Source organism: Triticum dicoccoides, chromosome 7A, assembly GCF_002162155.2.
Source record: "Triticum dicoccoides isolate Atlit2015 ecotype Zavitan chromosome 7A, WEW_v2.0, whole genome shotgun sequence".
Classification (NCBI taxonomy): Eukaryota; Viridiplantae; Streptophyta; class Magnoliopsida; order Poales; family Poaceae; genus Triticum; species Triticum dicoccoides.
The window spans coordinates 32,291,638-32,314,086 of record NC_041392.1 but is presented as its reverse complement, the minus strand read 5'-3'; positions in this window follow the sequence as shown (position 1 = coordinate 32,314,086).

Below are 22,449 nucleotides of genomic sequence, written 5' to 3'. Positions count from 1 at the left end.
AAAAAATTGTTGTACCCGAATTGCGTAAGTGACAAGAAAAAGCTAGGCACCACACTGGAATTGCTACAATGGAAGGCAGAGAATGGTGTATCTGACAAGGGATTTGGAAAGTTGCTGGTAATGATAAAGAATATGTTTCCAAAGGACAACGAATTGCCTGAGAGTACGTACGAAGCAAAGAAGGCTGTCTGCCCTCTAGGGTTAGAGGTGCAGAAGATACATGCATGCCCTAATGATTGCATCCTCTACCGCGGTGAGTACAAGGATTTGAACGCTTGCCCGGTATGCGGTGCATTGTGCTATAAGATCAGCCGCGATGACCCTGGTGATGTCGAGGGCGAGCGCCGCAGGAAGAAGATTCCTACCAAGGTGATGTGGTATGCTGCTATAATACCACGGTTGAAACGTTTGTTCCAAAACAAAGAGCATGCCAAGGCGATGCGATGGCACAGAGAAGACCGTAAGAAAGACGGAAAGTTGAGAGTACCCGCTGATGGGTTGCAGTGGAGAAAAGTCGAAAGAAAGTACGGAAGGAGTTTGCAGATGACGCAAGGAACGTATGGTTTGGTCTAAGCGCAGATGGCATTAATCCTTTTGGGGAGCAGAGCAGCAACCATAGCACCTGGCATGTGACTCTATGTTTGTATAACCTTCCTCCTCGGTTGTGCATGAAGCGGAAGTTCATTATGATGCCAGTGCTCATCCAAGGCCCTAAGCAACCCGGCAACGACATTGATGTGTACCTAAGGCCATTAGTTGAAGAACTCTTACAACTGTGGAGTGGAACAGGTGTACGTGCGTGGGATGAGCACATGGGGGAAGAATTTGACCTAAAGGCATTGCTGTTCGTGACCATCAATGATTGGCCTGCTGTCAGTAACCTTTCAGGATAGACAAACAAGGGATGCCGCGCATGCACGCACTGTTTGGACGATACCGACAGTATATATTTGGCTAATTGTAAGAAGAATGTGTACCTGGGACATCATCGATTTCTTCCGAGCAGGCATCCCGTAAGAAAGAAAGGCAAGCATTTCAAAGGTGAGGCGAATCACCGGACGAAGCCTCGCCACCGTACTGGTGCTGATGTACATGATATGGTCAAGGATTTGAAGGTGGTCTTTGGAAAGGGTCCTGGTGGACAACCTGTTCCGAATGACGCTGACGGACGCGCACCCATATGGAAGAAGAAATCTATATTTTGGGACCTGCCCTATTGGAAAGACCTAGAGGTCCGCTCCGCAATCGACGTGATGCATGTGACGAAGAATCTTTTTGTGACCCTGCTTGGCTTCTTGGGCGTGTATGGTAAGACAAAAGATACACCTGAGGCACGGGAGGACCAGCAACGTATGCACGGAAAAGACGGCATACATCAGGGTCATGCAAGCTATGCTCTTACCAAAGAAGCAAGAGAAGGAAATCTTCTTTGAATGCCTGCTCAGTATTAAGGTACCGTCTGGCTTCTCGTCGAATATAAAGGGAATAATAAACATGGCAGAGAAAAAGTTCTAGAACCTAAAGTCTCATGACTGCCATGTGATTATGACGCAACTGCTTCCGGTTGCATTGAGGGGGCTTCTACCGGAAAATTTTCGATTAGCCATTGTGAAGCTATGTGCATTCCTCAATGCAATCTCTTAGAAGGTAATCGATCCAGAAATCATACCAAGGTTAGAGAATGATTTGGTGCAATGTTTTGTCAGTTTCGAGTTGGTGTTCCCACCATCCTTCTTCAACATCATGACACACGTCCTAGTTCACCTATGCGAAGAGATTAACGTTTTGGGTCCTGTATTTCTACACAATATGTTCCCCTTTGAGAGGTTCATGGGAGTCTTAAAGAAATATGTTCATAACCGTGCTAGGCCAGAAGGAAGCATCTCCAAGGGCCATGAAAATGAGGAGGTCATTGAGTTTTGTATTGACTTTATTCCTAACCTTAAGCCGATTGGTGTTCCTGAATCGCGGCATAAGGGCAGACTGGATGGAAAAGGCATGCTAGGAGGGGAACAAATAATATGTATGGACGAACATTCTCTCACTGAAGCACACTACATAGTTCTACAGAATTCCGCCTTGGTGGCTCCGTATATGGATGAACACAAGATTTTTTGCTACGCTCCAAACACCCGTGGCAGTCTGATGACTGGATTACACGTGAACAAACCAGGAGTTTCGCCAGCTGGTTGCAGACACGTACCATGCATGACGCCTCTATTGAAGATGACATGTACTTGCTGTCCCAGTTACCATCTTCGAATATAATGACTTTCAAATGGTACGAGATAAATGGTAATACATTTTACATGATCGCCCAAGATAAGAAGAGCACCAACCAAAACAGTGGTGTCCGCTTTGATGCAGAAACCAAGACGGGAAAGGAAACATATTATGGTTATATACAGGACATATGGGAACTTGACTATCGACGTGGTTTGAAGGTCCCTTTGTTTCGATGCAAATGGGTCAATATGACACGAGGCGGGGTAACGGAAGACCCGCAGTACGGAATGACAACAGTGGATCTCAACAATCTTGCGTATGCAGACGAACCATTCGTCCTAGCCAATGATGTGGCACAGGTTTTCTATGTGAAGGACATGTCTACCAAGCCGAGAAAAAGAAAAGATAAGGACGCGAATGCATCGTACGATGAGCCAAAGCGGCACATAGTTCTTTCTGGGAAGAGAAACATCATGGGAGTGGATGACAAGACAGACATGTCATGAGATTATGAAAGTTTTGATGAAATTGCTCCATTCACAGTGAATATTGACCCGAGCATCCAGTTAAATGATGAAGATTTTCCATGGCTACGGCGCAAAGGGACACACGCGAAGAAAAAGTTTCAAACCCAAAGATCTGGGATGTGATCGGCTTCACTATCATCACTTTCTTCTGTGTTTCACACCCAGGAGGGAATCTCTGTAATAGTTAGGGTAGCTAGTTATGTGTTTTGGCATTTGAAACGCGAAGAAATTTTATGTGCAAGCAAATTCTTTCATGCATTTACTGATTTTTTCAGCTAAATGACCATGAAATTGAAAAGCATTTCAAATGAACTCAGAAAAGGTTGAAAGTTGGCATGGTATCATAATTTCACCCACATAGCATGTGCAATAAAGTAGAGAGGGTTACCACAAAAACTGGATGCACTTGGTGTACAAAATGGACAATCTCTTTCGAAGTATCAGGGTTTCGGACGAAAACTCATCCGTTACAAAGGCATTTCATTTTTTAAATAACCTAAGCATTACCAAATTGAATATAATGATACAACACACTAATATTAAACATAAGAAAAAAGAATCACTGAAAAATCTATTTTCAAAGTTAAGTTATTCACAAACTAGTGATTCACACAAATTTCAAATAATTCAAAATTTAAACTATTTAAATTTGTAAACTACCGGTACTAACAGAAAGTTTGTAATTTTTTGTACCTAAAGCAAAAATATTCACAAAGAAACTCTAAATACAGCAAAAAAACAACTCAAAAATAAATAAAACAAAAATAAAAAAATAAAGAAAAATAAGAAAGAAAAAGCCCACCTACTGGGCCACAGCGGCCTGCATACGACTAGAAACCCAACTTCTACTTGGGCCAGGATGCAGGACCGCTAGCCCAGTAGGCTGATACGTCCATTTTGCATCATGCTTTTATATCGATATTTATCGCATTATGGATTGTTATTTCACTTTATATCACAATACTTATGGCTATTCTCTCTTATTTTACAAGGTTTACATAAGGAGGGAGAATGCCGGCAGCTGGAATTCTGGGCTGGAAAAGGAGCAAATATTAGAGACCTATTCTGCGCAACTCCAAAAGTCCTGAAACTCCACGGAACGTTTTAAAAGAAATAAAGAAAAATCCACGCCAAAGATGAAGGCCAGGGGGCCCACACCCTTCTCACGAGGGTGGGGGGCGCCCCCCCCCTACCTCGTGGGCCCCCTGGTGGCTCTCTGATGCCCATCTTCTCCTATATGAGGTCTTTCGATGAGAAAAAAAATAAGGAGGAACTTTTCGGGACGAGACTCCGCCGCCACGAGGCGGAACCTTGGCGGATCCAATCTAGAGCTCCAGCAGAGCTGTTCTGCCGGGGATACTTCCCTCCTGGAGGGGGAAATCATCACCATCGTCATCACCAACGCTCCTTTCATCGGGAGAGGGCAATCTCCATCAACATCTTCACCAGCACCATCTCATCTCCAAACCCTATTTCATCTCTTGTATCCAATTCTTGTCTCAAAGGCCGGGATTGGTGCTAGTAGGTTGCTAGTAGTGTTGATTACTCCTTGTAGTTGATGCTAGTTGGTTTAATTGGTGGAAGATCATATGTTCAGATCCTATATGCATATTATTACCCCTCCGATTATGAACATGAATATGCTTTATGAGTAATTACGTTCGTTCCTGAGGACAAGGGAGAAGTCTTGCTATGAGTAGTCATGTGAATTTGGTATTCGTTTGATATTTTGATAAGATGTATGTTGTCTAGCCTCTAGTGGTGTTATGTGAACGTCGACTACATAACACTTCACCATTATTTGGGCCTAGAGGAAGGCATTAGGAAATAATAAGTAGATGATGGTTTGCTAAAGTGACAGAAGCTTAAACCCTAGTTTATGTGTTGCTTCGTAAGGGGCTGATTTGGATCCACATGTTTCATGCTATGGTTAGGTTTACCTTAATACTTTTGTTGTAGTTGCGGATGCTTGCAATAGAGGTTAATCATAAGTGGGATGCTTGTTCAAGTAATAACAGCACCCAAGCACCAGTCCACCCACATATCAAATTATCAAAGTATCGAACGCGAATCATATGAGCGTGATGAAAACTAGCTTGACGATATTCCCATGTGTCCTCGGGAGCGCTTTTCCTATTATAAGAGTTTGTTCCGGCTTGTCCTTTGCTACAAAAGGATTGGGCCACCTTGCTACACTTTATTTACTTTTGTTACTTGTTGCTCGTTACAATTTATCCTATTACAAAACTATCTGTTACCACTTATTTCAGTACTTGCAGAGAATACCTTGCTGAAAACCGCTTATCATTTTCTTCTGCTCCTCGTTGGGTTCGACACTCTTACTTATTTAAAGGACTACGATAGATCCCCTATACTTGTGGGTCATCAAGACTCTTTTCTGGCGCCGTTGCCGGGGAGTGTAGCGCCTTTGGTAGGTGGAATTTGGTAAGGAAAAATTTATATAGTGTGCTGAAATTTACTGTCACTTGTTACTATGGAAAGTAATTCTCTGAGGGGCTTGTTCGGGGTATCTTCACCCCATCTAGTAGAGCAAAGAGTTGCTCCTCAACCTACTGAACCTATTGAAAATGAAATTCCTTATGAGTATCCTTCGGGTATGATAGAAAAACTGCTAGCTGATCCTTTTACAGGAGATGGAACAAAGCATCCTGATGAGCACTTAATATATGTGGATGAAGTTTGTGGATTATTTAAGCTTGCAGGTATACCCGATGATGATGCTAAGAAGAAGGTCTTCCCTTTTTCTTTGAAGGGAGACGCATTGGTATGGTATAGGCAATGTGATGATATGAGATCATGAGATTATAAAATATTGAAGTTGGAATTTCATCAAAAGTATTACCCTATGCATCTTGTTCATCGTGATCGCAATTATATATATAATTTCTGGCCTCGCGAAGGAGAAAGCATCGCTCAAGCTTAGGGCGGGCTTAAATCAATGTTATATTCATGCCCCAATAATGAGCTCCAGAGAGAAATAATTATGCAAAGTTTTTATGCTCGGCTTTCTGAAAACAATCGCAACATGCTCGATACTTCTTGTGTTGGCTCTTTTATGATGAAGACTATTGAATTTAGATGGACTTTATTGGATAGAATTAAACACAACTCTGAAGATTGGGACCTCGACGAAGGTAAGGAGTCAGGTATGACACCTAAGTTTGATTGTGTCAAATCTTTTATGGATACCGATATTTTCCGTAAGTTTAGCACTAAATATGGACTTGACTCTGAGATAGTAGCTTCTTTCCGTGAATCTTTTGCTACTTATGTTGATCTCCCTAAGGAGAAGTGGTTTAAATATCATCCTCCCATAGAAGTAAAAGTAGCTGCACCTATTAAAGTTGAAGAAAAGACTGTCACTTATAATGATCCTATTGTTCCTACTTCTTATATTGAGAAACCACCTTTCCCTGTTAGAATAAAGGATCGTGCTAAAGCTTCAACTGTTGTTCGTAAAAGCAATATTAGAACTTATACACCTCCTGAGCAAGTTAAAGTAGAACCTAATATTGCTATTGTTAAAGATCTCTTGTCTGATAATATTGATGGGCATGTTATTCAGTTCGAAGGTGAAACTGCTAGAAATGCTAAGCCTTGTGCTAAAGATAAACATAGACCTGTGGTAGGCGTGCCTGTTATTTTTGTTAAAATAGGAGATCATTGTTATCATGGCTTATGTGATATGGGTGCTAGTGCTAGTGTTATACCGCATACTTTATATGAAGAAATTAAGAATGAAATTGCACCTGCTGAGTTAGAAGATATTGATGTCACAATTAAACTTGCCAATAGAGATACTATTTCAGCAATGGGAATTGTTAGAGATGTTGAAGTCTTGTGTGAGAAAACTAAATATCCTGCTGATTTTCTTGTTCTTGGTTCCCCACAAGATAGCTTTTGTCCCATTATATTTGGTAGACCCTTCTTAAATACTGTCCATGCTACCATAGATTGCACAAAGAATGTTGTTACTGTTGGCTTGGATGATATGGTTCATGAGTTTAATTTCTCTAAATTTAGTAAACAACATCGTGAGGAAGAATTACCTAGTAAGGATGAAATTATTGGTCTTGCTTCTATTGCTGTACCTCCTAGTGATCCTTTAGAACACTATTTGCTAGACCATGAAAATGATATGTTCATGAATGAAAGAAGGGAAATAGATGAAGTATTCTTTAAACAGGAACCTATTCTGAAACACAATTTGCCTGTTGAAATTCTAGGGGATCCTCCTCCACCCAAGGGTGATCCCGTGTTTGAGCTTAAACCTTTGCCTGATAATCTTAAATATGCTTATCTTGATGAAAAGAAGATATATCCTATTATTATTAGTGCTAACCTTGCAGAGCATGAAGAAGAAAGATTATTGAAAACTCTGAAGAAGCATCGTGCTGCTATTGGATATACTCTTGATGATCTTAAGGGTATTAGTCCCACTCTACGTCAACATAAAATAAATTTGGAAGCAGATGCCAAACCAGTTCGTGATCCTCAACGACGTCTGAATCTAAAATGAAAGAAGTGGTAAGAAAAGAAATACTAAAGCTTCTGGAGGTAGGTATAATCTATCCCGTTGCTGATAGTGAGTGGGTAAGTCCTGTCCATTGTGTCCCTAAGAAGGGAGGTATTACTGTTGTTCCTAATGATAAAGATGAATTGATTCCACAAAGAATTATCACAGGTTATAGGATGGTAATTGATTTCCGCAAATTAAATAAAGCTACTAAGAAAGATCATTACCCCTTACCTTTTATTCATCAAATGCTAGAAAGATTATGCAAACATACACACTATTGCTTTCTAGATGGTTATTCTGGTTTCTCTCAAATACCTGTGTCGGTAAAGATCAATCAAAGACTACTTTTACATGCCCTTTTGGTACTTTTGCTTATAGACGTATGCCTTTTGGTTTATGTAATGCACCTGCTACCTTTCAAAGATGCATGATGGCTATATTCTCTGACTTTTGTGAAAAGATTTGTGAGGTTTTCATGGACGAATTTTCCGTCTATGGTTCCTCTTTTGACGATTGCTTGAGCAATCTTGATCGAGTTTTGCACAGATGTGAAGAAACTAATCTTGTTTTGAATTGGGAAAAGTGCCACTTTATGGTTAATGAAGGTATTGTCTTGGGGCACAAAGTTTCTGAAAGAGGTATTGAAGTTGATAAAGCCAAGGTTGATGCTATTGAAAAGATGCCATGTCCCAAGAAAATCAAAGGTATAAGAAGTTTCCTTGGTCACGCCGGATTTTACAGGAGGTTCATTAAGGACTTCTCAAAAATTTCTCGGCCTTTGACTAATTTATTGCAAAATGATATACCATTTGTCTTTGATGATGATTGTGTAGAAGCATTTGAAATACTTAAGAAAGCATTAGTCTCTGCACCTTGTGCAGCCACCTGATTGAAATTTACCCTTTGAAATTATGTGTGATGCTAGTGATTATGCTGTAGGTGCTGTTCTAGGGCAAAGAGTTGATAAGAAATTAAATGTTATCCATTATGCTAGTAAGACTCTAGACAATGCTCAAAGAAATTATACTACTACTGAAAAGGAACTTTTAGCAGTTGTATTTGCTTGTGATAAGTTCAGATCTTATATTGTTGATTCTAAAGTAACTATTCACATTGATCATGCTACTATTAAATATCTTATGGAAAAGAAAGATGCTAAACCTAGACTTATTAGATGGGTTCTCTTGCTACAAGAATTTGATTTGAATATTGTTGATAGAAAGGGAGCTGAGAACCCCATTGCAGACAACTTATCTAGGTTAGAAAATATTCTTGATGACCCATTACCTATCAATGATGACTTTCCTGATGAACAATTAAATGTTATAAGTACTTCTGTAGTACTCCATGGTATGCTGATTATGCTAATTATATTGTTGCTAAGTTTATACCACCTAGCTTCACATACCAGCAAAAGAAAAAGTTTTTCTATGATTTAAGACATTATTTTTGGGATGACCCACATCTTTATAAGGAAGGAGTAGATGGTGTTATTAGACGTTGTGTACCTGAGCATGAACAGGAACAGATCCTACGCAAGTGTCATTCCGAGTCTTATGGAGGACACCACGCTGGAGATAGAACTGCACATAAGGTATTGCAATCTGGTTTTTATTGGCCTACTCTCTTCAAGGATGCCCGTAAGTTTGTCTTGTCTTGCGATGAATGTCAAAGAATTGGTAATATTAGTAGATGTCAAGAAATGCCTATGAATTATTCACTTGTTATTGAACCGTTTGATGTTTGGGGCTTTGATTATATGGGACCTTTTCCTGCCTCTAATGGGTACACACATATTCTAGTTGTTGTTGATTATGTTACTAAGTGGGTAGAAGCTATTCCAACTAGTAGTGCTGATCATAACACTTCTATTAAAATGCTTAAGGAAGTTATTTTTCCAAGGTTTGGAGTCCCTAGATATTTAATGACTGATGGTGGTTCACACTTTATTCATGGTGCCTTCCGTAAAATGCTTGCTAAATATGATGTTAATCATAGAATTGCATCTCCTTATCACCCACAGTCTAGTGGTCAAGTAGAATTGAGCAATAGAGAGCTCAAATTAATTTTGCAAAAGACTGTTAATAGGTCTAGAAAGAATTGGTCTAAGAAACTTGATGATGCATTATGGGCTTATAGAACTGCATATAAAAGTCCTATGGGTATGTCTCCGTATAAAATGGTTTATGGAAAAGCATGTCACTTACCTCTCGAACTAGAACATAAGGCATATTGGGCTATTAAAGAGCTCAACTATGATTTTAAACTTGCCGGTGAGAAGAGGTTATTTGATATTAGCTCACTTGATGAATGGAGAACCCAAGCTTATGAAAATGCCAAGTTGTTTAAAGAAAAAGTTAAAAGATGGCATGACAAAAGGATACAAAAGCGTGAGTTTAATGTAGGTGATTATGTATTGCTATACAACTCTCGTTTAAGATTTTTTGCAGGAAAACTTCTCTCTAAATGGGAAGGCCCCTATGTTATCGAAGAGGTCTATCGTTCCGGTGCCATAAAAATCAACAACTTCGAGGGCAAAAATCCAAAGGTGGTAAATGGTCAAAGAATTAAACATTATATCTCAGGTAATCCCATAAATGTTGAAACCAATACTATTGAAACCATAACCCCGGAGGAATACATAAGGGACACTTTCCGGAATGTTTCAGACTCCGAAAAGGAATAGGTATGTGGTACGGTAAGTAAACCGACTCCAAAACAATTTTTAAGGCAATATTTCTCCGTTTTGGAATATTTAGAAAAATAGAAAAATAAGTAGCAGTCCGGGAAGGACACGAGGGCCCCACGAGGGTGGTGGGCGCGCCCTACCCCCCTGGGCGCGCCCCCTACCTCGTGAGCGCCTCGTGTGCCCTCCGGACTCCATTTTCTTGCACGTTACGTATTTTGGTCGGTAAAAATTCATTATATATTCTCCCAAAGGTTTTGACTCCCATATCACGCAAATTTCCTCTGTTTTTGTTTTCGAGCTGTTGCTGTTGTAGATTAGAGCAAGATGTCTTCTCAAGAGTCAATCGGGGAGAGCCGGGTATCTAATCCGGCACCGGAACCAAGGGCAAACAGCGACGCTGACCACTTTGGGCTAGCAACGGAGGAAGAGATGGAGGCTGACTTAATGAGAGTAGATGCCATGGAGGATCAAGAAGTCACCTCTGGCCTCCGAGCTGGGTTCACGATGGGGGAACTGCAGAGCTCAGCTATTCCAAACTCGGTTATCCCTTCTAATGTTAGATTTCTTTCTTATGAAAATATGAAGAGAAGTGTCACTTGTTCTCCCACAGCTATGCAACACCCTTGGGTGCAAGGAGCTTTAGCTGTCACAGGAAAGCTTCGTAAGGAAATAATGGATCTCAAACAGCAAGTCAATAAGCTCGAGGAGGAGAACCGCATCCTGAGGGGAATCATCGCCAAGAATATTACACCGACAACAAAGAAGGAGACATAACCACATGGGTATGGGCACTCCCCTTGGCAACTGCCAAGCTTGGGGGAGGTGCCCCGGTATCGTATCATAATCACAACTCCTATCTTTACCGTTTTTCTTAGTTCGATCCTATTAGTAGTATATTGATCTAGTAGAATAAAGTTTATGGCATGATCTAGTTTTGAGTTTTGCTTTATGATCTCTCTATGTAATCGAGTTCGTGAGCTATATATAATAGAGATTAGTGTTGAGTCAAGGGCTTGATTATTTTGCCATGATCTTGGGTGAATAAAAGAAAAGAGGAAAAGAATAAAAAGAAACCAAGAGTTCATATTGATCTTATTGAGAGTAATGACTTCACATAGAAAGAGTATGATGATTAAAAGTTGTTGGGAGTTGGCAGACATAGCTTTGGTCATTGTTGCAATTAATAGGAAGTAATAAGGAAAGAGAGGTTTTCGCATATAGATATATTATCATTGACATCTTTTATGATTGGGAGCACTCATTAAAATATGACATGCTAAAGAGTTGATGTTGGACAAGGAAGACAACGTAATGAGTTATGTCTTTCTTATATCTGAGATAAAGTATGTTGTCATGGTTCCGCTAACTTGTTGAGCTTGCCTTTCCCCCTCATGCTAGCCAAATTCTCAGCACCAAGTAGAAATACTACTTGTGCTTCCAAATATCCCTAAACCAGTTTTGCCATGAGAGTCCACCATATCTACCTATGGATTGAGTAAGATCCTTCAAGTAAGTTGTCATCGGTGCAAAGCAATAAAAATTGCTCTAAATATATACGATTGATTGGTGTGGGAGAAATAAGCTTTATATGATCTTGTGATGTGGAAGTAATAAAAGCGATGGACTGCATAATAAAGGTTCATATCACAAGTGGCAATATAAAGTGACGTTCTTTCGCATTGAGATTTTATATATCCAACCATAAAAGCGCATGGCAACCTCTGCTTCCCTCTGCGAAGGGCCTATCCTTTATTATTATCTTCTACCTTATGCAAGAGTCACGGTGATCTTCACCTTTCCTTTTTCATTTTATCCTTTGGCAAGCTCAGCATGTTGGAAAGAACATGATATATATATATATATATATATATATATATATATATATATATAATTGGATGTAGGGGAGCATGAACCATTATTGTTGACATTACCCTTAAGGTTGTGGGGCAAAACTATAAAGCCCCTATCTTTCTCTGTGTCCGATTAAAACTCTGTAACCACAAGTATCGCGTGAGTGTTAGCAATTATGGAGGACTAAATGATAGTTGAGTATGTGGACTTGCTTTTTAGCTCTAACATAGACTCTTTCTGATGTTATGATAAATTGCAATTGCTTCAATGACTAAGATTATAGTTTGTTGGAGCCCAATAAGGGTTATGATTTATACTTTTGCATTGTGAATAGATCGTCACTTGAACATAAGTAATCATATGACAAAACCTATATATGTTGATGTTATAAGAATAATCATGATGCCTTCATGTCCGTATTTTATTTTTATCGACGCCTCTACCTCTAAACATGAGAACATATTTATTGTTATCTGCTTTTCGCTTGAGGACAAGCGAGGTCTAAGCTTGGGGGAGTTGATACGTCAATTTTGCATCATGCTTTTATATCGATATTTATTGCATTATGGACTATTATTGAACTTTATGTCACAATACTTATGGCTATTCTCTCTTATTTTACAACGTTTACATAAGGAGGGAGAATGCCGGCAGCTGGAATTCTGGGCTGGAAAAGGAGCAAATATTAGAGACCTATTCTACGCAACTCCAAAAGTCCTGAAACTCCACGGAACGTCTTAAAAGAAATAAAGAAAAATCCACGCCAAAGATGAAGGCCAGGGGGCCCACACCCTTCTCACGAGGGTGGGGGGCGCCCCCCCCCCCCCTAGGGTGCTCCCCCTACCTCATGGGCCCCCTGGTGGCTCTCCGATGCCCATCTTCTCCTATATGAGGTCTTTCGATGAGAAAAAAATAAGGAGGAACTTTTCGGGACGAGACGTGGCGGCGGAACCTTGGCGGATCCAATCTAGAGCTCCGGCAGAGCTGTTCTACCGGGGATACTTCCCTCCCGGAGGGGGAAATCATCACCATCGTCATCACCAATGCTCCTCTCATCGGGAGAGGGCAATCTCCATCAACATCTTCACCAGCACCATCTCATCTCCAAACCCTAGTTCATCTCTTGTATCCAATTCTTATCTCAAAGTCCGGGATTGGTGCTAGTAGGTTGCTAGTAGTGTTGATTACTCCTTGTAGTTGATGCTAGTTGGTTTAATTGGTGGAAGATCATATGTTCAGATCCTATATGCATATTATTACCCCTCTGATTATGAACATGAATATGCTTTGTGAGTAATTATGTTCGTTCCCGAGGACAAGGGAGAAGTCTTGCTATGAGTAGTCATGTGAACTTGGTATTCGTTTGATATTTTGATAAGATGTATGTTGTCTAGCCTCTAGTGGTGTTATGTGAACGTCGACTACATAACACTTCACCATTATTTGGGCCTAGAGGAAGGCATTGGGAAGTAATAAGTAGACGATGGGTTGCTAGAGTGACAGAAGCTTAAACCCTAGTTTATGCGTTGCTTCGTAAGGGGCTAATTTGGATCCACATGTTTCATGCTATGGTTAGGTTTACCTTAATACTTTTGTTGTAGTTGCGGATGCTTGCAATAGAGGTTAATCATAAGTGGGATGCTTGTTCAAGTAAGAACAGCACCCAAGCACCGGTTCACCCACATATCAAATTATCAAAGTATCGAACGCGAATCATATGAGCGTGATGAAAACTAGCTTGACGATATTCCCATGTGTCCTCGGGAGCGATTTTCCTATTATAAGAAAGGATTGGGCCACCTTGCTGCACTTTATTTACTTTTATTACTTGTTGCTCGTTACAATTTATCCTATCACAAAACTATTTCTTACCACTTATTTCATAGGCCCAATAGGGCATCGCAGCAGAGGTAGGCCCAGAAGGCCTGCTTAAGAGAGGAGCTCGAGACAGCAGTGACGGCGGGGCTTATAAGCAGGTGCGAGTGCCCGTCGGCTAGCGAGGTGGGACTAAACTTCTGCGCCCCTCGCCTGGCAGCGCACACCCTTTAGTACCGGGTCGTGGCTCCAACCGGTACTAAAGGGGGGGGGGCATTAGTACCGGTTGGCGCCACGACCCGGTACTAAAGCGGGTGCGGTTCTCGCCGCTTCGCCTGGCCAAAACGGACCTTTAGTACCGGTTGGTGGCTCCAACCGGTACTAAAGGTGGGTTCTATATAAGAAAACACTTCAAAAAAATTGTCAGTTTCTCATCTCTTCCTCTGCTTCTTTCTCCTCTGCCCCGTCGCCGCCGCCCCTCGTCGCCGTCCCCGTCGCCATCCCCGCCGCCGTCTATCGCCATCGCCGTCCCCGTCGCCGTCGCCGCGCCCCGCCCCGTCCTCCCATCGTCCCCGCCCGGCCCGTCCCCGTCCCCGTCGTCGCCGCCCCGTCCCGTCGTCGCTGCCCCGTCACCGTCGCCGTCTCCGTCCCCGTCCCCGTCGCCGCCCCCCATCGTCGTGCCTCGCCGGTGAGCTCCTGCCCCGGCCGCCAACCACACACACACACACACACACATTATTATAGAATTGTTAGCAATCTTTCTGTTTTTTAGTTATAGAATTATTAGAAATGTTAGTTATATAGAAATGTTTTTTAGTTATAGAAATATTAGAAGTGTTAGTTATATAGAAATGTTAGTTATATAGAAATATTAGAAATGTTAGTTATATAGAAATATTAGAAATGTTAGTTATATAGAAATGTTAGTTATATTAGAAATGTTAGTTATATAGAAATGTTTTTTAGTTATAGAAATATTAGAAATGTTAGTTTTAGATTTAGAAATATTAGAAATGTTAGTTTTAGTTATAAAATTTAGAATTTGCATATATGAAATCACAATCCATCATTTAAAAAATGTTACTTTACTTTTGCGGCATATAGTATTTGTTGTCGATGATGCCCGGCCCGCATCCTCACCGTCGACCCGTTCACGATGACGTCCTGCTTCAGAGGACCCATGTCCGGGACTGGGCTCCGCCGTGCTGGCACTGGGAGGTGCTACCTTCAGGGGCGTGACGCTTGGTGAGGAACCCGGCCCCGGGTCCCGTCGTCGACCCTCATCTCCTTTGGTGGCATTCGCGTGGCCACTTTTGGTGCGGAGGGAGCCGGCCCCGCTGGAGGTGGTACGTCGCCGTGTCAGGGAGGAGGACGAGCACGTCCATCGCTACATGGCTGCTATGGACGTCAGGTTCTCCAATACCTGGCAGGTTCTTTGGGGAGATCACTCGAGCTATGATCCAGTGATGGTTCCTTCACTTTGGTTGTCCACCGCCTAGATTACTCTCTAGTATTCGATCTTTATTAGCTAGCTAGCTAGCTAGTGATGCATTCGATATATAATATTCGAGATTATATATATTATTCGAGACGATGTATTCGAGATTATATCTATTATTCGAGACGACGTATTCGAGATTATATTCGATGATGCTTATTATGTACTATGATTGATTCAGTTTTTCCTTATTAATTGATTGCATCCATGCATTGTAATTTGAATATATTTCTTTCGGATTAGTTAAATAAAACCTATAGCGGACAATACCGGCAAAGAGGGAGAAGAGGTCCTGTTCAATATCATACGCAATCCTCGCGGGCCAGATGATGATCAGAATGAAGAAGATTATGATGGCTCCGAATATCTAAACAACACCGGGGAGGGTGATATGATATTCGATCGCGACGACCGAATTGATGAAGGCATGAACTATGAACATGACGAAGAAAATGTTGATCTTGAAACAACAAAGACCGGCAAGGTATATATATTTATATAAGGAGGCATCTGGTGATCATCACATGTTTTAAATGACTTGAAGATATATTAATGAATCGATCTTTCTTTTTTCAGCCATCCGGATTGAGCAAATCTTCAGGAAACAGGAAACGAGGCCTGAACAAAAAGTTGAAGGAGGGCGTAAAGTACAATATCGAGGCCATCAAACCTAATGGCGAACCATTAGCGCCTAAGAAGATTGCGGACAAGTTCATTCATCAGTCGGAGTTCTTGTGAAGGACCAACTCCCGATCTCCCTTCAAGAATGGAGAGAGCCAGCAAAGCCACGTCCAGGAGTTACTTTTGTCGACGACAGACAAAAACTTCTGCTTTGGGAAACGCTCATGGAACATTTCACCCTACCAGATCATTTCATAGATGCAGATGTGGAGAAAGTCAAGGACGCTGCTCTTAGGAAGATGGCGGTTGCATTCAATAACCACAAAAATCGTGAATGGGACAAGTACGTCAAGGGAGGAAGGAAGACTCCAGTATTCGAGGGAACACTAGAGAAGCAAAGTGCTCATTGGGACGATTTCATGAAATTCAAGGATTCGGAATTATCTAAGGAACGGTCGAGAATAAACAAGGCCAATGCCGCAAAAAAGGATAAGTTCCATAAGCTGGGGCCAGGTGGCTATGCGGTGGGAATTCCTAAGTGGGATAAGTCTGAGAAAGAGATGGAGGATGCAGGTGTCACTACAGAAACATTGAGCTGCCTCCCCAGGTGCAGGACTTGGTTCTATGCACATGAGGGGGGGTTGGACTCGAAGACAGGCAAAGTTTCGAAGAAGGCATGTATGGACGGAGCCGAAGATAAGCTACTTGTTGCAATAGAAGAGGCTCGATCGGGGGTGTTCCAGCCCAACAGAGAGAACGACGAGCTTACGCGTGCCCTGGGAAATCCTGAACACCCGGGAAGAACACGAGGCAAGGGCGCTATTCCGTGGTATGAGGGGGTTTCGGACTGGAACGCCGACTACAGAACCCGTGCGAGAAAGAAGATTGCGGAGGAGAAGAAGAGGAAGATGGAGGAGGAGCAGAGGAAGCTGGACTATGAATGCCTTCAAGGCCTAGAATCAGCGCATGCGGACTTGGCAGTCAAATTCCAGCGGCAGCAGGAGCAGATCGGCTCACTTAGCCAGCAAAGGGGGTCTCAGCAGCTGCAGCAGCTAGCGAATGATCCAGCATTGGATAGCACAGTCCCATCCATGCCGAGAAGCAGCGTGGGTTCCGCCCCTGGTGACATATTGCTGGATAGATACCCAGTGGATGACATCATGGAGAACACTAACTGCGAGCTACACTTCAAAATGAAGAACATATCCATGAAGGTGGTGGACGCCGTTGCTTTTACAAATCCCCCCGAGGCAACCTTCCATTGCAACCCGATTCCAGCGGGTTATGCTCGTGTCTTGGTTGATGAGGTGGTGGACCAATATTTGGGGCTAGAGCTTGACATTCCTAGAGGTGGCGAGGAGCACACACTGGGAGAGGCCAACCATCGTATCATCCTATGGAGAAAGGATTGCATCATCTTTTGAAGGCCACCGACACCGCGTCATCCGACTCCTCGTCGAAGTCCGCCACCGAGTCAGCAGACTCCCGCTCCTCCAAGTCCACCAACGCGTCAGGCCACTCCTCCTCCAAGTCCGGCACAGCTTCAGGCCACTCCTCCTCCTACAAGTCCGGCAAAGCGTCAGGCCACTCCTCCTCCAAGTCCGGCACAGCTTCAGGCCACTCCTCCTCCTCCAACTCAGCCACGTCATCCGTCTTCGCCGCCTAAGCAATCACGGAAGAGAGCCACCTCAGCTATGGTGCGTAGCGGTACAAGTCGAGGTAGTACTGGAGGTACAGGCGGAGGCAAGCGATTTCAATATGGTCCAAGCCTCGCGCCTCTTCTGCAGAGGCCTTACGACAAGTCCGAGGAGGAAAACACAGCCATATCGAAGGCCGAGGTGGAAGCCCATTTTGCACCGAAACCGCCACCGCCGCCAAGGGAGAAAGTGCCTGAGGAAAAGATTGACCACTTCATTCGTATGGCTAGAGCACCAGCTACCAAGCCTGTTGACACAGACTATGAGTGCCACCTCAGGAAGTTAAATCGAGCACGTCTACAGAAAGAGGCGAGCTCGAGCTCGAGCAAATCAGCTGGCAAAACATGCGGTAAAACCGTTCCCCAGCTGGGAGAACAGGCGGCGCAATCAATCCCCCCGCTTGTTGTGCCAACAACACATGAGAGTAGGCGCACCCAATATTATTATGGGCAAACTGTTAACATTCCCGGGCTGGGCGATGTGGTAATAACCGAGGAGAATATTGAGCAGGCTAAAAGCCTCATGATCACTGTTGGACAACTCCTCGATATCAAGCCCATGTCTCCGACTAGAGAGGAGGAAATAAAATGGAAATATGTCCGGGGCAAACCTTTGGTCGAGCCAGACGAGGTCAAGAAGCTCCCAACGAGAATGTATGAATTGCATCAATGGTACATGGACATTACCAAGATTTCCAATCGAGAGTCCCTCATGGTGAATGTCAAGAAGGATCATTAGTACCATGAGAAAGCTGTGTCCGTTGAGTATTCAGAACTATTTCAGTTATACAATCAAGACGCACTCGACAAATCTATCATCAGTTGCTATTGTCTGTAAGTGATTTCTTTCTGTAATTTAAGTCTCAAGCTAGCTGCAGTGATCATTTTGATCAATCATTACCTGTAATTATCCTCACTATATTATTTTCTGTGGTATTATGCAGGATGAAGATTTATGAAATAAAAAAAGGTGGACGCTATGGCATTGGGTTCGTTGACCCAAATACCATTAATGAATACACATGGAAATTAGATCCATATTACGAAAAAAGTGTAGAGAAAAGCATGCTAGAGTTCTTCAAGCGCCTCAAATACAATGATGATATACTACTTCATTACAACTTCGAGTGAGTCACATTGTCTTGTACTACAAATTCTGTTTTTGCCTACTAGCTACCTACATGTTTTTTCTTACATATGCCCGCTTAATTAAGACATGCAAACGTGTGTGCATGCAGATTTCACTGGATCTTGTTAATCATTAAAGTTGATGAAGGAACAGTTGAAGTACTAGACTCACTACTTAAGAAACCAACTGACTGCACCATGTGAAGGGGATAGTCAACAGGTAATTTCAATCATTATTAACTATATCTCGGCCTATTTAATTAGTTCGTCATTTCCTGATAACAACTATTTAATAACCCATTTATTCATTTTTTTGTCGGCGGGCAGGGCTTGGGCAAAGTTCATCAGCGTCACTCCAGGCCAATGGAAACGAAATCTGAAATGGTATCGACCCATGGTAAGCAATTAAGTAGTACTAGCTAGCTGCCATCTCTTTAATTATCATGCTTGATTAATTATTATCTGATCAAATTCCATTCTCGTAAAGGCCCTGAAGCAGGCGCCGGGGAATAATCTGTGTGCATACTATGTTTGCGAGAACATTCACATGATGGCGTCCGAAAGGAGCAGATCTCAAAAACAGGAGTCAGTATGTTTGTCAGAACACTATTCACAATTTTTACGCCATTATCGATATCTAGTCACACAACTAATACACATGCATATTGATCTCCTTCTTAACAGTTCAAAGAGGTGCGGGAGAAGCTCCTACCAGAGGACCGCATAGAAGCAATTCAAGAGGAAATAGCGGGATTTTTGCTCGACCAGTTCATAGATCCCAAAAGAGAATTATTTTACCTGCTACCGCTCCCATGAACCACTTCCAATTGTTATCGTGCTCCGAAGGCACCAATTAGGAGAAATTGTATATAGCTAGCTAATTGTGTGTGTGTGTGTGTGTATGATCGGTTCTACTAGAAATTCTATTTATATATATATGCATAACGTGTACAATATGTAGTATCGTAAAATACCAGCAAACGAAAAAGAATTAAATGAAAAAGAAATCATAAACCCAAAACCCCCCAACCTTTTAATACCGGTTGGTGTCACCAACCGGTACTAAAGGGCTCCCTGCCCCCGGAGCTGGCTCGTGCCACGTGGTTGCCCTTTAGCATCGGTTTGTGCTAAACCGGTACTAAAGGGGGGGAACCTTTAGTGCCCACACTTTAGTGCCGGTTACCGAACCGGCACTAAAGGGCCTTACGAACCGGTGTTATTGCTCGGTTCTGCACTAGTGTTAGCACGTTGTCTCCCGGCCTAGTGGGCCGCACCGAGGACCCCTTGTCGGTTTTGGAGTGGGCCACATCAGGCAGTCCATGGCGTATAATCGGAAAGCTTCAAAATACATGGCGTATACTTCAAGGAGCTAGATTTATAGAATACTTGGTTTCCTTATGTAGTCTACTAGGAAGTTATAACCCTAGGACCCCCGGTATCTATATAAACCAAGGGGCTTGGCTCGTAGAGGACACATTACAATATCAGGGTAGACATCTGTACCTTTTTACTTATTCCAAGGCAATAAAGACAAGCATGAAATAGTGTATTATCTCCTCGGAGAGCCCAAACCTGGGTAAAACCTCGTGTCCCTGTTACCATCATACTTAGACGCTTAGCTTGGGATCCCCTGCCTCGAGATCTGCTGGATTTACCTCCTTCATTGGTGGCCCATGTAGGTCTCGCTAAGCGATCGTCGTGGTACGATGGGGGTCAAGATCAACAAGCATATCGGTGCCGGCATTACCTCCGTGACGGGGCAGATCTTTTTGTCTTTGGTTGGATCGCTCTTGGCGCCGCCTCGGCCAGGTCCAATCCTTCTCGCTCCAGGTAGGATCGTTAGATTCGACAGCGTGGAGTATACCCATGGATTCCCGCGGGTAGCTTATCTTCACGGGATGGGGGTCATACCAAGCCGAGGATCAACGCGACCGTTCTCCCCGAACCCGATGTTAAATTCGGCTCAGGATGAGCGTGAGAATCCTTCATCGGACCCAACCTTAGATCGGGATCTGATGCCACCTCCGATGGTCTAGATGTCAGATCAGGCCGTGGTGGAGTGTGAGAAACCGAGGTCCATGTCAGATCGGATCTTGGAGTAGCTTCCTCTGGTCCCAATGTCGGATCGAGTCCAAGAAGAACGCGAGAAACTTCTTCTAAACGAGATGATAGATCGAATTCAGCTCGCAATTTTTGACACTCTGATCTCGGTGCACGATCGAATTTGGGAGTCCACAGGAAAGGTCAATTGTTCGTCCCACCCACCACCCATCCTGTTGCAAATATTGAAGACCTGATCAAAGTCCTCGAAAGCGCCTACGATGAAGTCAAAGAGATGGAAGAGTAGACGGGCGAGTCCCCAGACAGCCCGCGAACAACCACCACGACTTATGACATATGTATGGTGGGCATCCCCAACTCCAACAATGACGACGACGACAATGGCAACCCCAACGACAACGCGAGCGATCCTCGGAGCGATCTCGACCCTGATGACCACGACATCTTGAATGAGTCGCTCAGCAGCTCCAATCATGACGCTTGAGGTTAAGGTTGGTCAGTAAGGCAGGAAGAATGAAAGCGGCCAGCTTTCTATTTATAGAGACATGCTTAACCAGAAGCTCACATTAGTCAGAAATATATGCCGCCATCGGAGGAAAGGATATTCTTATCAAGTTTTTGGCACAATCCACCCCAAATTACACGATAGTGTTTTCAAAATGTCGACAAGGTTTCACAAGGACTATTCGAAAATGATTATGAGATTCCAGTGTGTAGAAAATTCGATAAAGAATATGGGTGCACTAGTCCGTCTAGTAAATTCTTAGGCAGATGTGGTTTTCAGGTTCCATAATATGGCACAATTTTCTTTTGCGGGTAAGACGGAACTTTTATTAATCAACGCAGGTGATTACAGTCGAAGATTACAATGTTGGCAATCTCATTAGGCTGGTTATAATGGGGAGTAACTTAGACTAGTATCATGCATATGACACTAGTCTAAGTTACTACCTCCATAGTGTAAAGTAACATAGTAATAATGTCATAAATTGCTTTATTTATTAGCTTATAGACTTAACATTTTTTGAGAAGCGCTAGGTGATAGTAACATAATATGTTACTTCAAACACCTTTTTTTATTAATTAAATGCCATATAAGTAAATTTATTTTAAGATGTGTTATGTTACTAGCTAAGTTACTTCCACTATGATTAGCCTTAGGCACAGGCAAAGCCAACGGGCAGTTCTCTGTTGGAAGCCTTGTTGAGGGTACAATTTAACCATGCAGTTTTGGCTTGTCGAGGGCGGAGGCTGGTCCCAGATCCTGATTCCTCATGTGCGAAATCGATGAAGGCGAGATATTATCTAGGCAAGAACATTATTAAATTTTTAGACGCGATGTTTACTGGGTGTTGAGTATAATGTTTATTAAGAAAGACCAGATAGAATAGAATTTGTTCTGGCTTATCTGTACTCCAAATAGATGATTGTACTCCTATATATGCCCACGAGGCTCAAGCAATACAACAACGGACTATTTCACTAATCCTCACTCTTCTAACATGGTATTTATCACAAGTCGATTCTAAACCCTAGCCACCTCCGCTTCCGCACCCACGCGCTGCCCCCGGGGCGGTCGGCCTCCATGACCGCCGTCGGGGGCCGCGCCGCCCGTACCTCGGGTTCGTCCACCGGCCGTGTTGGCCGGCTGCCCTAGAAAGTCCTTTTCCCGAGTCCTTACTCCTGTTTTTTTCGCTCTTTCGCCGGTCGTTTTGATTCGCGTTTTTATTTTTGGTTTTTCGATCTAATCTTGATCGGTTTGCGTCGCCCGCCGCCGCCGTCGACCTCGTGTGCCTC